At 38.0% G+C, this 13897-nt stretch overlaps 1 protein-coding gene across 1 annotated transcript in view; it reads left to right on the top strand.

Annotated features, from left to right (window-relative positions):
• Window positions 1-13897, top strand: part of MED12L (mediator complex subunit 12L) — a 625295-nt gene that overhangs the window by 83891 nt on the left and 527507 nt on the right.

The raw sequence follows: 13897 nt of genomic DNA, 5'->3' as shown, positions 1-13897 counted from the left end.
GCTCTTATCTTCATTTTATGGATGAGGAAACTGAGTCTCAGAGAAATTACATGACTCTCTCAGGGTCACACAACTAAGGAAAACTTTGAGTCTTGGTCTTCCTCCCTCCATGATTAGTGCTTTAGCCATTTTCCCATTCTGGGGATGGATGGACAATCAGGATAATATGGGTATGGAAGCCTTATTATATGAGAAGTTTTATTGAGGATGTTTACCCTGGAAAAGATACGGTTTAAGTGGAATATAATAAAAACTATTTGGAGGGCTGTTTATAAAAGGAAGTAGATGTGACTTATGCTGCTTAAATAGAGAGAAAGGAACCAGCACTGAACATGGAAGGGAATGCTGGACCTGGAATTAGGAGCTTGGTTCAGTTTTTAGTATATTTGACTTTAGGCAAGTAACCCAAACTTAGTGATGTGTTACTTTCCCCATGGACAAAATAAAGCAGTTGGATGAGGTGACCTCTTGGGTCCCTTCCAGTATTCTTTTTTAACCCCTTACTTTCTACCTTGGAATCAATACTGTGTATGTACTCCCTTCCAATTTTGATCTAAGATCTCAGGATTTTGTTTCATTCATGGTTTTTGTTTTTTGTTTTTTTTTCAGATTTTATGGAAGTTTGAACCTCGAAATGGTGGGAATGGGGGGCACTTAGGTGACTCAGTGGATTGAGAGTCAAGCCTAGAGATGAGAGGTCCTGGGTTCAAGTTTGGATTCAGACACTTCCATTGCCTTGCTTAACACTCTTCTGCTTTGGAACTTAATACACAGTATTGATTCTAAGGTGGAAGGTAAAGGTTTTAAGAAAAGAAAAGGTGAGAACAGATGTGATGGGTTATTTGTGTGACATGTGTACTGGGGTATACCCTTGGACCTTATTTGGGAAAAGTGCCTTTTCCTCTTTCTATACTAATTCTGCTTTAATATCCATTTTTTCTTCCTTTCCTAATGAATCCTTAACTCTCTATTGTCAAATCTCATTCTTAGAGTGAATCTGGAAAGTTAAAAAATTCTGTACAATCTACGTTGTACTTCTTCATTTCATTTGAATTACGTTCCCTTCGCGTGAATACTGTGACTTTCTTTGCCAGGCAGGGTGTTCTGGATGAAGTGTAGGTCTCCAGGGAATCAGACTTGCCTCAATGATGCTTTAAAAAGCCAAACTGGCTGCCTGGTCATGGGTGCTGCTTAAACGGAAAAGATCCACCACCACATTCCCATGAAATTCCTCCAGGATCTATCTGGAGTCTTTGTTCTATGAATAGTGAAATAGGGACAACTTATCATCTATCCATAATTCCTCGCTGCATTATCGTACATAGTAAACAGAAAAGTAGTAGATAACATGCTGAGCTGAGCAATACCCAAGATAATAGGGCTGGGTGAGTCACCCTCAGACTTCCTTTCCCTCACCTGCCTTACAAGCACTTGCCATGTTGATTCCTCTCCTCCGAGTTCTGCCATCCATCCTCTTTCCTCTACGCCCACAGCCTCTATTCTATTTCAGGACCTTCTCCTCTCTTGCTTGTATTATTCCAACAACATTCTCATTGGCTCCCTCACTTCTAGTCTCTACTATCTATTTTCCATGTTGCTGAATTGATATTCCTAAGACAGATCTGACCATTTCATCCCCTAGTGGAGTCATCGGTGACTCTCCATTGTCTTTGGGATGAAATGCAGAATCCTTGACTTGGCTTTTGAAGTCCTCCTTGATGTGGCTCCTAACCACCTTTCTAGTCTTCTTACCCATAATCTGTATAATTACGTATAATAGCGCCACATAGAAGGACTCCCTTCCATGATTTCTCTGATCCAGACAAACTGGTCTGCTCAGTATTCTCTGGACATGTTATGCGCTCTGCATCTTTATCTCTGCATAGATAATCCCCCAGGGCTGGAATACTGTCTACCTCACCTCTGCCCCCTAGAATCCTTGGCTTTCAGGTTTGCAAAACATTTTACAAATATTATCTCTTTTGATCCTCACAATGATGCTGGGAGATAGGAGCTAGTGTTATTCCTCATTTTAAAATGAAGAAACTGAGACAGAAAGATGTTAAGTGACTTGCTAGTCGTTTAACTAGCTAGTAATTAGCTAGTTAAACTAGCCAGTTAGTAAGTAAGGTTGGATTTGAACTCAGATCTTCCTGATTCCAGAAAGGACATATTCTCTAGGTCAGGTAGCTACCCCTAAAGTATAATTAATGCCCTACCTCCTACACGATCTCCCCAGTTGTTGGTATTCTCACCTCTTTGAAACAATGTTTTGTGTTTTTTTGTATTTATTTATCTTTACTGACTTTATTTCTTTATTTATCTGCATATGTATGGTTCTCCCTTTTCAGTGCTCATTTCTCCCCTCAATAATATATATATATATATATATAGTATCATTATTGTCATTTTTTATAATAGTAATATAAGCTTCTTGAGACCAGGGACTTTCACTGTTGTCTTTGTACCTGCAGTGTCCAGACTAGTGCCTTAATAAATGTAGGTGCTTAATATAGGTTTATTGAATTAACTTACACTGAGCTGAATTAAATTGTGAGAAGGGTTGGTATGAGAGCTGCCAGATCTCTTGGGAATTTTCTAAGCCTGACTCTCAGTACAAAATGGTGGACCACTGATTAGAATAGAATAGAATCAGGAAATCCTTGTTGGAAGTCAAGACATCTGAGTTGAGACTTCTGTTGTGTAGTGAGTGACCTTTGCTTTATGATGAATGGTTGGGGAATACATTTTTCTGAGTTAGTGAATTTTTAGCTTATCCGCCATATGCCCATTTTTATTCAGTTGTTCTTCAGTCTTATCTGATTCTTCATGACTCCATTGGGTGTTCTTGGCAAAGATAAAGGAATGGTTTTGCCATTCTCTTCTCCAGCTCATTTTTCAGATGAGGAAACTAAGGCAAACAAGGTTAAGTGACTTGCCCAGGGTCACACAGCTAGCAAGTGTCTGAGGCCAGATTGGAACTCGTAAAGATGAGTCTTCCTGACTCCGGGCCCAGTGCTCTATCCACTGTGCTACCTAACTACCCATATGCCCATTACCATGCATATATTTCCAGTTTTCAAAGAATTACTCTGACACTTGCTGGCTGTGTGAACATAGACAAATTAATTTCTTTGAGCATCAAATTCCTCTTCTGTAAAAATGGGAATACCAAGAAATATACATTATATAAATGTCAGTTATTTTTATTCTGTACTTAACCCTAAAACTATCCTAAGCATAATTTAATGAAAGACCTTCAAAACTGAAATGGACCTCAAGGTCCCCTAGTTCCACCCTGTGAAAAAGAATCTCATCAAAGACATACTCAACAATTGATCTTCTGGCATTTGTTTAAAGGAGAACCTGCGATCTCTTGGGTCAATCCATTCCATTATTGTGGTTGTTCAGTCATCCCAGTTATGTCTGAATCTTTGTGATCCCATCTGGGATTTTCCTAGAAAAGATATTACAATAGGTTCGCATTTCCTTCTCCAGTTCATTTTACATATGAGGAAACTGAGGCAAACAAACTTAAGCGACTTGCCCAGGATCATATAACAAGTCAGTGTCTGCAACTGGTTTTGAACTCAGGAAGATTAGTCACCCTGCTCTGAGCCTTCTGCTCTTTCCACTACCAACTAACTGCCCTACATTCCATTATGTCAAGACTTTATCATTAGAAATTTTTTTCTTACATCAAACCAGAAATTTACTTTCCATCCATCATTCCTAGTTCTAACCACTGGGACTAAGCAGAAAATATCTATCCCTTCCTCCAAGGGAGAGCCCTCAGTTTCCTTCAAGTTCCTTCTCTTTGGGCTAAACCTCTCCAGTCCTCTCAGTGAATACTAATATGGTAGGACCTCAAGACCTTTCATCTTACTTTTCCATGAAGTGCTCTGCTCCTGGTCCTCAAAGTCTTATTAAATATTCTGGTGCTTAACTCCCTATGTGGCCTTGGACAAGTCCCTTAACCTCCAAGTTTCTTCATCTGTAAAAACAGAGGTTGGGAGGCTGGACTAGGTGGATTCTAACATCCCTTCTAACTCCTAGTCTCTAGTACTGTGATTCTCTTTGTCCTTCCTCAATAATCTCTCTCCTCACTCTGCCTCCACATTATTTGCTGGCCATGATTTTAGTTTGGCTCATGTACAAGGATTTAGTTTTTGTGAGGATTAGCTTTTTGGGAAACAAAACAATTTGAGGGAATATCACCTGAAACTTCCTTCTTTGGGCATAAAAAATTACAACGTGCAAAATTTGCTATTAAGATTTAGGTTCTGTTTGTAAAGGAAAGAATAAGCCCTTTCCTCCTTGGCAGACTTTGATCTAAGGCATTTCTGTATGCCCTTATTTTAATCTGGCTTCTTTTCATTGTATGTTCATACTGATGTTGATATTCTAGCCCCAACATTAAATCCCATGGCTTCTTGAAGCTGGGTACTTAGAAAACTTTACTAGTATGTTGAGACCAAATCCAGAAGAGTGGAATGGAACAATGTGGTCAGAAAATTATCTGGAAAAATGTGAATCTTAATATCCACTAAAGCAAATATATTTAGAGCCAATTCTTCCTTTAAAGCACTTTTAGGGGGGGAAGAATGAACTGTCAATAGAACACTGGTTTGGTTTATTTGAAGGGATAACTCTCTGTCATTGATTTCACTGGGATATTAACAAAAATCTGTTTGGGGATTGTGCCTTTCATTCAGGTCCTGGTATTCAGACTCAACTCCATCAACCATGTAGGGATAAGCCCTAGAACTATGATTTCATTAGTCCAGGGAGTTCCCAGGTGAGAAACTCCCTCTACCAAAGAAAGTAGCCATTATCTCTGAAATTTAAAACTCTAAGAAAGTTGTTCCACAACACTCCTAAGTGCCCAAACCAGATTAATTTTTTTTATTGTTCCATCATTTATTTGTGTTTATCACTTTGTGATCCCATCAGCATCACCTGAAGTCTGTCCAAGCTCATGGTCATTGTTTCCATGTCACTATCTATTTCATCCTCTGCTGATCACTTCTCCTTTTGTCTTCAATCTTTCCCAATATTAGGATTTTTTCCAGGGAGTCCTGTATTCTCATTATATGGCCAACATATTTAAACATATTTTTAAATTTTCCTTCCAGTGAACAGTTTGAATATATTCCTTTATGTATTAATTAAATTTGATCTCCTTGATGCCCAAGGGACTCTTAAAGGTCTTCTCCAGCACCACAATCAGAAGTGTCAGTTCTGTAGCACTCAGTTTTCCTTATAGCCCAATTGTCACAATCATAATAACTACTTGAAAAGCCATAGCTTTGACTATCTAGATCTTTGACAGCAAGATGATATCTCTGCTTTTAACTGTCCAGATTGACCATGGCTTTCTTTCCAAGGAGCGAGCATCTTTTAATTTCATGCCTCCATTTTCCCTTTCCATTTGATCTTTGAGCTCAAGAATATAAAATATAAAACTGCTTCCATTTCTTTTTCCTCTGTTTGCCAGGAAGTGATGAGACCAGTTGCCATGATCTTAGATTTTTTAATGTTAAATCTCAAGCCAACTTTTACACTTTCCTCTTTCACCCTTGGTAAGAAGCTTCTTATTTCTTCTTCAGTTTCAGCTATCAGAGTGGTATTCATTTCACATGATGTACTCTGCATTTAAGTTAAATAAATAAAGTGACAATGTCCACCCTTGTCATACTCTTTTTTCCAATCTTAAACTGATCAGTTGTTCCATGTTTGGTTCTGTTTCTCCTTGACCTAAATATAGGTTCTCAATAAAGATGAAAATAGAGTTTCTACCTAATTTTAAGGTGTTGGTATATTAATAAACATATATATCTTTATCTGTATCTATCCATCCATCCATCCGTCCATCTATCTATCTATCTATCTATCTATCTATCTATCTATCTATCTATCTATCTATCTATCTGTCTGTCTGTCTGTCTGTCTGTCTGTCTATCTATCTGTCTGTCTGTCAATCTAGCCATCTATCTACCTATCTATTTATCTGAATGTATATGATTTTCTAAATTAATGTGGAGTTTGCAGAGATTTTTCTGAATGGTTTAGTGAAATAGTCTCATTTCCCATTTCTCTTTGAGTTTGATGATGTCACTGGCCTCGAGTACTGAGGTAGTGACATAGTTAATATAAGTGAGAAATGAGACTTGAACTCAGATCTTCCTGGTTTGGGGGTCAATTCTCTACCCACCATGCCATGCTGCCTCTCCTCAATCATATATTCTCTGATAAAATAAGTGTTCATCTTTCTTTAATAATTCAGAAGGTAGCTTAGGATCTTCTTTCAGAGATCTCAGGGATTATCATTTTCAGCATCAATTAGTGTATAATTCTGTGGACATAGAATCTATAGAAGACTAACCTACATCTGTATACGGTTCACAGCAATCCATCAAAGATGCTGTCATTTTTGTCCCTTGATCATTTGCAATTTGTCTTTGCCCTAGAAAGAGAAAGCATTAAAAAATTCCAGTTATGTAAATTGTTAAGTTGCTTATATTGGGGAAAAGGGGAACGAGTTTCAGTAAATGTCAAATTCACTCTAAAAGACTCCTTTCGGAATCATGTATGCTGAAGAGTTATCACTAGGGGTGCAGGGATAAGGACACCAAAATTTAGAGGGGGTTGAGATTTTAAAAAAATATTCAAATATATTTTTATTTGTTTCATTAAATATTTCCCAATTACATGGAAAACATTTTAACATTCATTTTTTAAAACTTAGAGTTCCAAATTTCTTTCCTTCCTGCCCCTCTTTCACCCTTTGCAAAGGCAAACAATATATTACTATGATACATGTAAAGTCATGCAGAACGCATTTCCAAATCAGCCATATTTCAAACACACATGCACACAAAAGAAGGAAAATAAAGTTACCAAAAAAAAAAACAAATGCATTTCAGTCTGCACCCAGACTCCATTCATTCTCTCTCAGGAGGTAGATAACATTTTTCATCACGGCTCCTTTGGAATTGGCTTGATCATTGTCTTGATCAGAGTAGCAAAGTCTTTCAGCAGTTGATCATCCTTATAGTGTGATACCATTTATATTCTTTGTCAGAAATAACAGCAATAACTGGCTTTATTTCATCTGGTTAGCAAGAATAATTAAAATTGGAAGCTACTAGGATTCATGAATTTCCTCTCTCCAGGCTGTGAAATTCCAGATGAGCCAAAGAACAACTACACATGTATGCATGTATATGTATGTACTTATGCACATACATGTGTGTATGTGTGTAAATGTAGATGTATAGATATACGCACATATAAGAGACTGAAAGCATCCTCAAAAGTAAATTATATATGAATATAGAAATTATGTATTTGTGTTCTATAGAATTCATTTTATTATTTATTTATTTTATTTTTATATTATATTTAATTTATTATTTAACATATAATTATATTATACATAATATAGGCAAATTTGTGTATAAATTTAAATATGCATATATACATATTTGTATTTATATCTGTGCATATATAATTTACTTTTGTATACTTGTTTTCAGTCCCTTCCTCTATAGAAACTACACCTATTGAGAGCAGGGATTGTTTGTCTTTTTTTCTTCTCCCATCATTTGGCACAAAGTGGACCAATGGCAGATGCCAATAAATGCTTGCTTATCGAACTGTCGGATATTAATAGTTTTGTCCTAAAGTGAAGCAATTAAGAATCTTCTCACCCCAAAGCAATTGTTTCAGATGGGAAGCAGTTAGACAGGTGTGAGATGTTGCCCTAGAAACATTAATAAAATCTGAGTTAATGATTAACAAAACCAATTAAGTAGATGTTTAATAAAGAGTTGATAGGTTGATTGACTACATTAGGAAGCCACACCTGCCACAAGTACCCTCCAACTGCCTTCCTGAAACTCTGCCAGAGTGATTTCTTTTGGGGGGTGGCGGGCTTTAAATGACTCCATTCAGCCTCTGTTGTCATCACCTCCCACATCTGTGCTTTCATTAGTGCAGAACCTTCCTTTATAGATACACATCACAACCCTCTTAGGACTTGGGAGATGGTCTTAAGAGACTGAAAAAAGTGCATCGCCATGGTGACGAGTCAACTGAAATCGACCCACTCTGTCCCTCTGAAAATAGACATACACACAGCCTATCAAAGGAGCTGCCCTTGAAGCCTTTTCCAACCTAGTAGGACCTGCCCAAACTTGTGTTCCCTTAAGAAACCATGGTTCACCGCCATACTATTTCAAGCCACCCATCCAATGGGTCTTTAGCTATTGTTTTCTTGTAATTCTGCCATCTACCAACATTAAAACTCTCAATAATCTTACTCATGGTCATATGGTTAAGAAAACTAGAAATCAGAGGCATCTAGGTAACTCAGGGGATAGAGCACCAGGTCTGGAGTCTGGTTTAAATCTGGCCTCAGACACATCCTAGCTGTATAACCCTAGGCAAGTCACTTAACCCCAGTTGCCTAGCCCTTATTGCTCCTTCTGCCTTAGAACTGATTCTTAATATCTATTCTTAGACAAAAAGTAAATGTTTCAGAGAGGAAGGATAGAAGGGAGGGAGGGAAGAAGAAAGGAAGGGAGGGAGGGAGGGAGGGAGAGAGAGAGAGAGAGAGAGAGAGAGAGAGAGAGAGAGAGAGAGAGAGAGAGAGAGAGAGAGAGAGAGAGAGAGAGAGAAGGAAGGAAGGAAGGAGGGAGGGAGAGAGGGAGAGGGAATGAGGGAGAGAGGGAGAGGGAGAGGGAAAAAGAAAGAGAAAGAAGGAAAGAAAGAAAGAAAGAAAGAGAGAGAGAAAGGAAGGAAGGAAGGAAGGAAGGAAAAGGAAGGAAGGAAGGAAGAAAGAAAGAAAGAAAGAAAGAAAGAAAGAAAGAAAGAAAGAAAGAAAGAAAGAAAGGAAGGAAGGAAGGAAGGAAGGAAGGAAGGAAGAGAGAAAGAGAGAGAAAGAAAGAAAGAAAGAAAGAAAGAAAGAAAGAAAGAAAGAAAGAAAGAAAGAAAGAAAGAAAGAAAGAAAGAAAGAAAGAAAGAAAGAAAGAAAGAAAGAAAGAAAGAAAGAAAGAAAGAAAGAAAGAAAAAGAAAATGTCAGTCTGTCTGGTTGAGATGGGAAATGTGAGCAGATCTTTAAGAACTTGACTAATAACCTCATACATCTACCAGTTAACGTTTATGGACTCAAATGGGTTTTCATTTCTGTCAGACACAAACTCCCACAGGCCCACAACAGTGTAATACTAGGTCAGCCATGGGCATTAGGAAGCCTTTTGCTTGCATTGCCTGGGAGAGGACTAATGGACAAATCAGAAACTCCTGGAACTCGTACTGAGAGGAACCTCAGAGACCATCCAATCCAACCCTCTCATTTTATAGTTGAGAAAAGGGAAGTCCAATGAGGCCAAGTAACTTGCCCAAGGCCATTCAGTATTATCAAAAGCAGAATTTGTACTCCAGAGATTATACCCTGCTGCCTCTGTTATCCCATACACCAGTTATGGTTCTTGGCTTTGGATTGGGCTGTTCCTCTTAAGTTGTAAGCTTATGTGTATGGAAATTGATTTGAAGTTCAAATGGAAGAAAATTCACTGACATATTTTGGTGAATGGGAAAGTGCAAGCTGCCGAATAGGCATTGTTAGCAGTGTTAGCTAACTATAAGTTCAATGAACATTAATGAACATGGAAGACCATGTTCAAGGTGGATCCAGAAGTCCTCTTCTGTAAATCCTGCAGGTCTTAATTCATATTTATTTTTTATTAATTTTATTAATTTAATGTATTAATTTATTATTAATTAATTTTATTAATTCATAATTCATCACAGAGGATGGGATCATAGAATTTTGTGATGAAGAGAGGAGAAAATATTTTTAGTAAAGTAGAAACAAACCCTCCAATGAGAAAGGGAGAAAGGGAAGACGAATGGGACCCTGAGAAGACAAGAAACTCTGCATCATATTAATATGCTAATATACAGTGTTTTCACTTTGCAAATTATTTTGCCTGGATTATTTCATTTGATCCTCACAACAAATATGTATGATAAATCCTATCATTTACCCATGAGTTAAATTCTATTATTGTGAGTTCACATTCATCCCTATACACTAGTTGTGTGATTCTGGGCAAATCACTTAGCTTCTGTTTGACTCAGTTTCCTCATCTATAAAATAGGGATAATGATAATAATAATAACACCTACCTCCCAGGATTGTTGTGAGGACCAAATGAGATAATAATTGAAAAGCACTTAGCACAGAACCTGACACAAAGCAAGCACTCTATAAATGTTAGTTATTATTATCCCCATTTTTTCAGATGAAGAAACTCAGACTTAGAAAGATATAAGTTGTAGAACAGTCGCTGTTCTGTATGGGTAGAGGATATTTTATATTGGGAGATATCAGGTCAGGAACAAACCAACCCTCAGAGTATGTCTTCATTTGGGGGATTTCTAGGAAACTTCTGATCTTGATGTGCCCCTGCATTTCTTCCCTTTCCCTCTCCTCACAAAAGGCAACAAATTCCTGGAAAATGTGCCCTCCGTATACCTGTATTTTGCCTTCTCCTTGGTATCTTGTTCTTGTAACCTGCCTCTTGAGCAGGTGGCAGAGCCTGCTGGCATCCACTGAGTCTGTGATGGTGAGAGAGTTTGCCTACAATGGTTTAGGGCTGCTTCTCTGATAAAGCCCCCTAAGAGGGTCCACCTCTATCTAGCTTGGGGGTGGTTTGAGATCTTCAGATGGAGCCTGAAAGTGGGCACTCCTCTTGAGCACTCTCTGCATCTTGGAACCAAGGCAGCTGCACATTCCATGGACCCTCAAAGTCATCTCTCCTCATGGCACTTGTCTAATTTTTAATTGGAGTCTAATTTTTAATATTCAAGTCACTGGCACTATAAAATCCTCTATGGTTCATCCTAAAGTAGAAGCCAAAATGTATAGAAATGCATTTCCAGTTGACATGTAGAGGACAATGAATGGCAGGAGAAATATGAAAGAGATGACGTTGTATGGCAGATAGTCTACTGAGACGTAGAAGCAGAAGACCTTGCTGGGATCAAGTCCCACTGTCACTGTCTTCCACCTATGTAATCATGGGAAAATCACCTACCCTATCTGAATATCAGTTTTCCCATCTGTAAAAAGGGGATAAAATATTTCTATTTCTTATTCTCCTACTAGTCTAAATTCACTTTCCAATGGACATTATTTGGGTTTATTGGGATACACTTGGCAAAACATAAAGGGCATGACAGTGTGTCTAAGAGCCACTCCACCAGGTGAGCTGGTTGTTAAATTTTCAATGTGAGCATTCAATGTCCCATTTACCTGGAAATTAGCAAACACTGCAAATTGGGGCTTGATTTATTTTGGCTAAACTTCTAAGGAAATGATGATAAAGTATGTCTTGGACTTTCTGAGAGTTGAGTTATAAAACATTTGATAGCAAACCACTTTTACATGTAAATGTAAGTTATTATTATATATTTTCACTTTGGAAAATTTGTTTATACATCTATGTTCAGAAAGAGAGTTGGTACATTACATATTCACTCAACGATTTTACTGACCTTGAAATAGTTTACTAGGCACATGTGACTACTTTGTAAAATGAATTCTTTTTTCTCTTAACTCTTACCTTCTTTCTTAGTATCATTTTTAAGACAAAAGATCTTCAAGAGCCAGGAAATTGGGATTAAGTGACTTGCTCAAGGTCCCATAGCTAGGAAGTGTCTGATGTAGATTTGAATCCAAGTCCTCTGAACTCTAAGTCAGCAGAAATTTCAATCAAATTTTACTCTAGGATGATAATTCAAATGAGAGGGACATGGCAGAGTACAGTGGAGAGAATTTAGAGTTGGAGAATGTGGGTTCAAATGACCTCCTAGTGCCATCTTGGATCAGTTTCTTAATCTTTCTAAGCTTTCATCTGCAAAATGAGCAGGTTAAACTGGATGATCTCCCAGGTCCCTTCCTGCTGCAGTGCTATGATTCTGTGACCTCTTCAGTCTTTTCTGAAATCCTCTGTGTCTATGTTGGTTCCCTACTGGTGCCTGACTGGAGAACCTCTGGTTTATGGTGTAGACCCCAACAGCCTGTTCCACTCTTACCTGGAAGACGACTAGTTCTCCTTCAACTTTTTTTCTCAAATCCTAGTGGCTCCCTCATGTTTCACTCAACAGCATCATGGGATAGTGGCAAACACTCTGGGTTGGGAATCAAAGAGCCTGACTTCAAGTTTTAGCTCTGCCCCAATTCTCTGGATGACTCTATGGATGTTGCTTGACCTTCTCTGGTCTGTTTCTCCATCTGTAAGATGAAAGGATTGGAATTGACCAATGGTATCAGACTCACAATGACTACTGCCCACAAGTCACTCAGGTGCTGCCTGAACCAGATTAAAATCTAGTGGGAAGAGGGCAACTGGGTGGCTCAGTGGATAGAGAACCAGGTCTAGAGGCAGGAGATCCTGGATTCAAATATGATGTCAGACACTTCCTGGCTGTGTAATCCTGAGTAAGTCATTTAGCTCCCATTTCCTAGCCCTTATCACTCTTCTGTCTTTGGAACCAATATACAGTAATAATTTTAAGACAGGTGAGGGGTTTTTGTAATGTTAATTGGTCGATGTGGAACAAAAAAGTAAATATATAATGCAATAAAATAGAAATAAATTTCATTTGTGGTTATAGAAGTCAACATGTAGCCTGAAAGAATCTATGTAAATTTGACATTACTGGACTAAACGACCCACAAGATCTCTTTCATACTATAGTGTATACATACATACATATATACACACATATATATGCACACACATGTATATATGTATTTATATGTATATACACATATGTACACACACTATCTATCTATTTGTCCATCCATCTATCTATCCATCCATCTTTCTATCTATCTATCATCAGTCTATCTATCTATCTATCTATCTATCTATCTATCTATCTATCTATCCATCCATCCATCTATCTATCTATCTATCTATCTATCTATCTATCTATCCATCATATGTGTTTGTGTATATAAAGGACAAATAGATGGTGCAGTAGAGAGAGCACTGGGTCTGGAGACAAGAATACCCATCTACCTGAGTTCAAATCCAGCCTCAGACACTTGCTAGCTATGAGACCCTAGGCAAGTGACTCGGTCCTGTCTGTCTCAGTTTCCCCAGTTGCAAAATGAGCTGAAAAGGAAATGCCAAACCACTCCAGTATCTTTTTCAAGGATACCCCAAATGGAGTCACGAAGAGCTGGACATTGCTGGCATGATTGAACAACAAAAATGTACTTGTGTGTGGATGTGTGAGCATATAAATACATATATCCACTGCCATACTGCCATATATATACATGGTGCGTGTGTGTGTGTGTATGTGTGTGTGTGTGTATGTGTGTGTGTGTGTGTGTGTGTTGTGTGTGTATGTGTGTGTAGCTGGCAAAAAACTTCTCCAGACTTGGAGCCACTCTCCATTAGTGACCCAATAGAGACTCCAACTGGGTCTCCCGTCCAATGCTCTTTTTGTTGTACTTAATATTTATAGTAGGTAATTATTGATAACTATATTAATATGGTCATACATCACTGAAATATTTTATCAATATATAATATATGGCTATAGTATGTTATTAATATTAACTTCCCTCTAATGAGTTAGAGCCGAGAGGCAGTGTTCAGCACCAGAATTGCTCTCCTCTTGAGTGATTAGAGGGACTTTAGGAGGCTCCTACCTTCCCATAAAAGTTCCTCCCCCTCTCCTCTGGTAGAAAGGCTTGAGGAACGTGCTTGGTGAGCCTCAAAGTGGTAAATGGATGCTTATAATTTACGCATTAGTGCAAAAAGTTTGATTTATCAGATTTTTTAAAAATAGGTTCCTATCCATAATACT

Source organism: Monodelphis domestica, chromosome 8, assembly GCF_027887165.1.
Source record: "Monodelphis domestica isolate mMonDom1 chromosome 8, mMonDom1.pri, whole genome shotgun sequence".
Lineage (NCBI taxonomy): Eukaryota > Metazoa > Chordata > Mammalia > Didelphimorphia > Didelphidae > Monodelphis > Monodelphis domestica.
The sequence above is the reverse complement of the archived record's forward strand: the minus strand, read 5'-3'. Positions and strand labels throughout refer to the sequence as shown.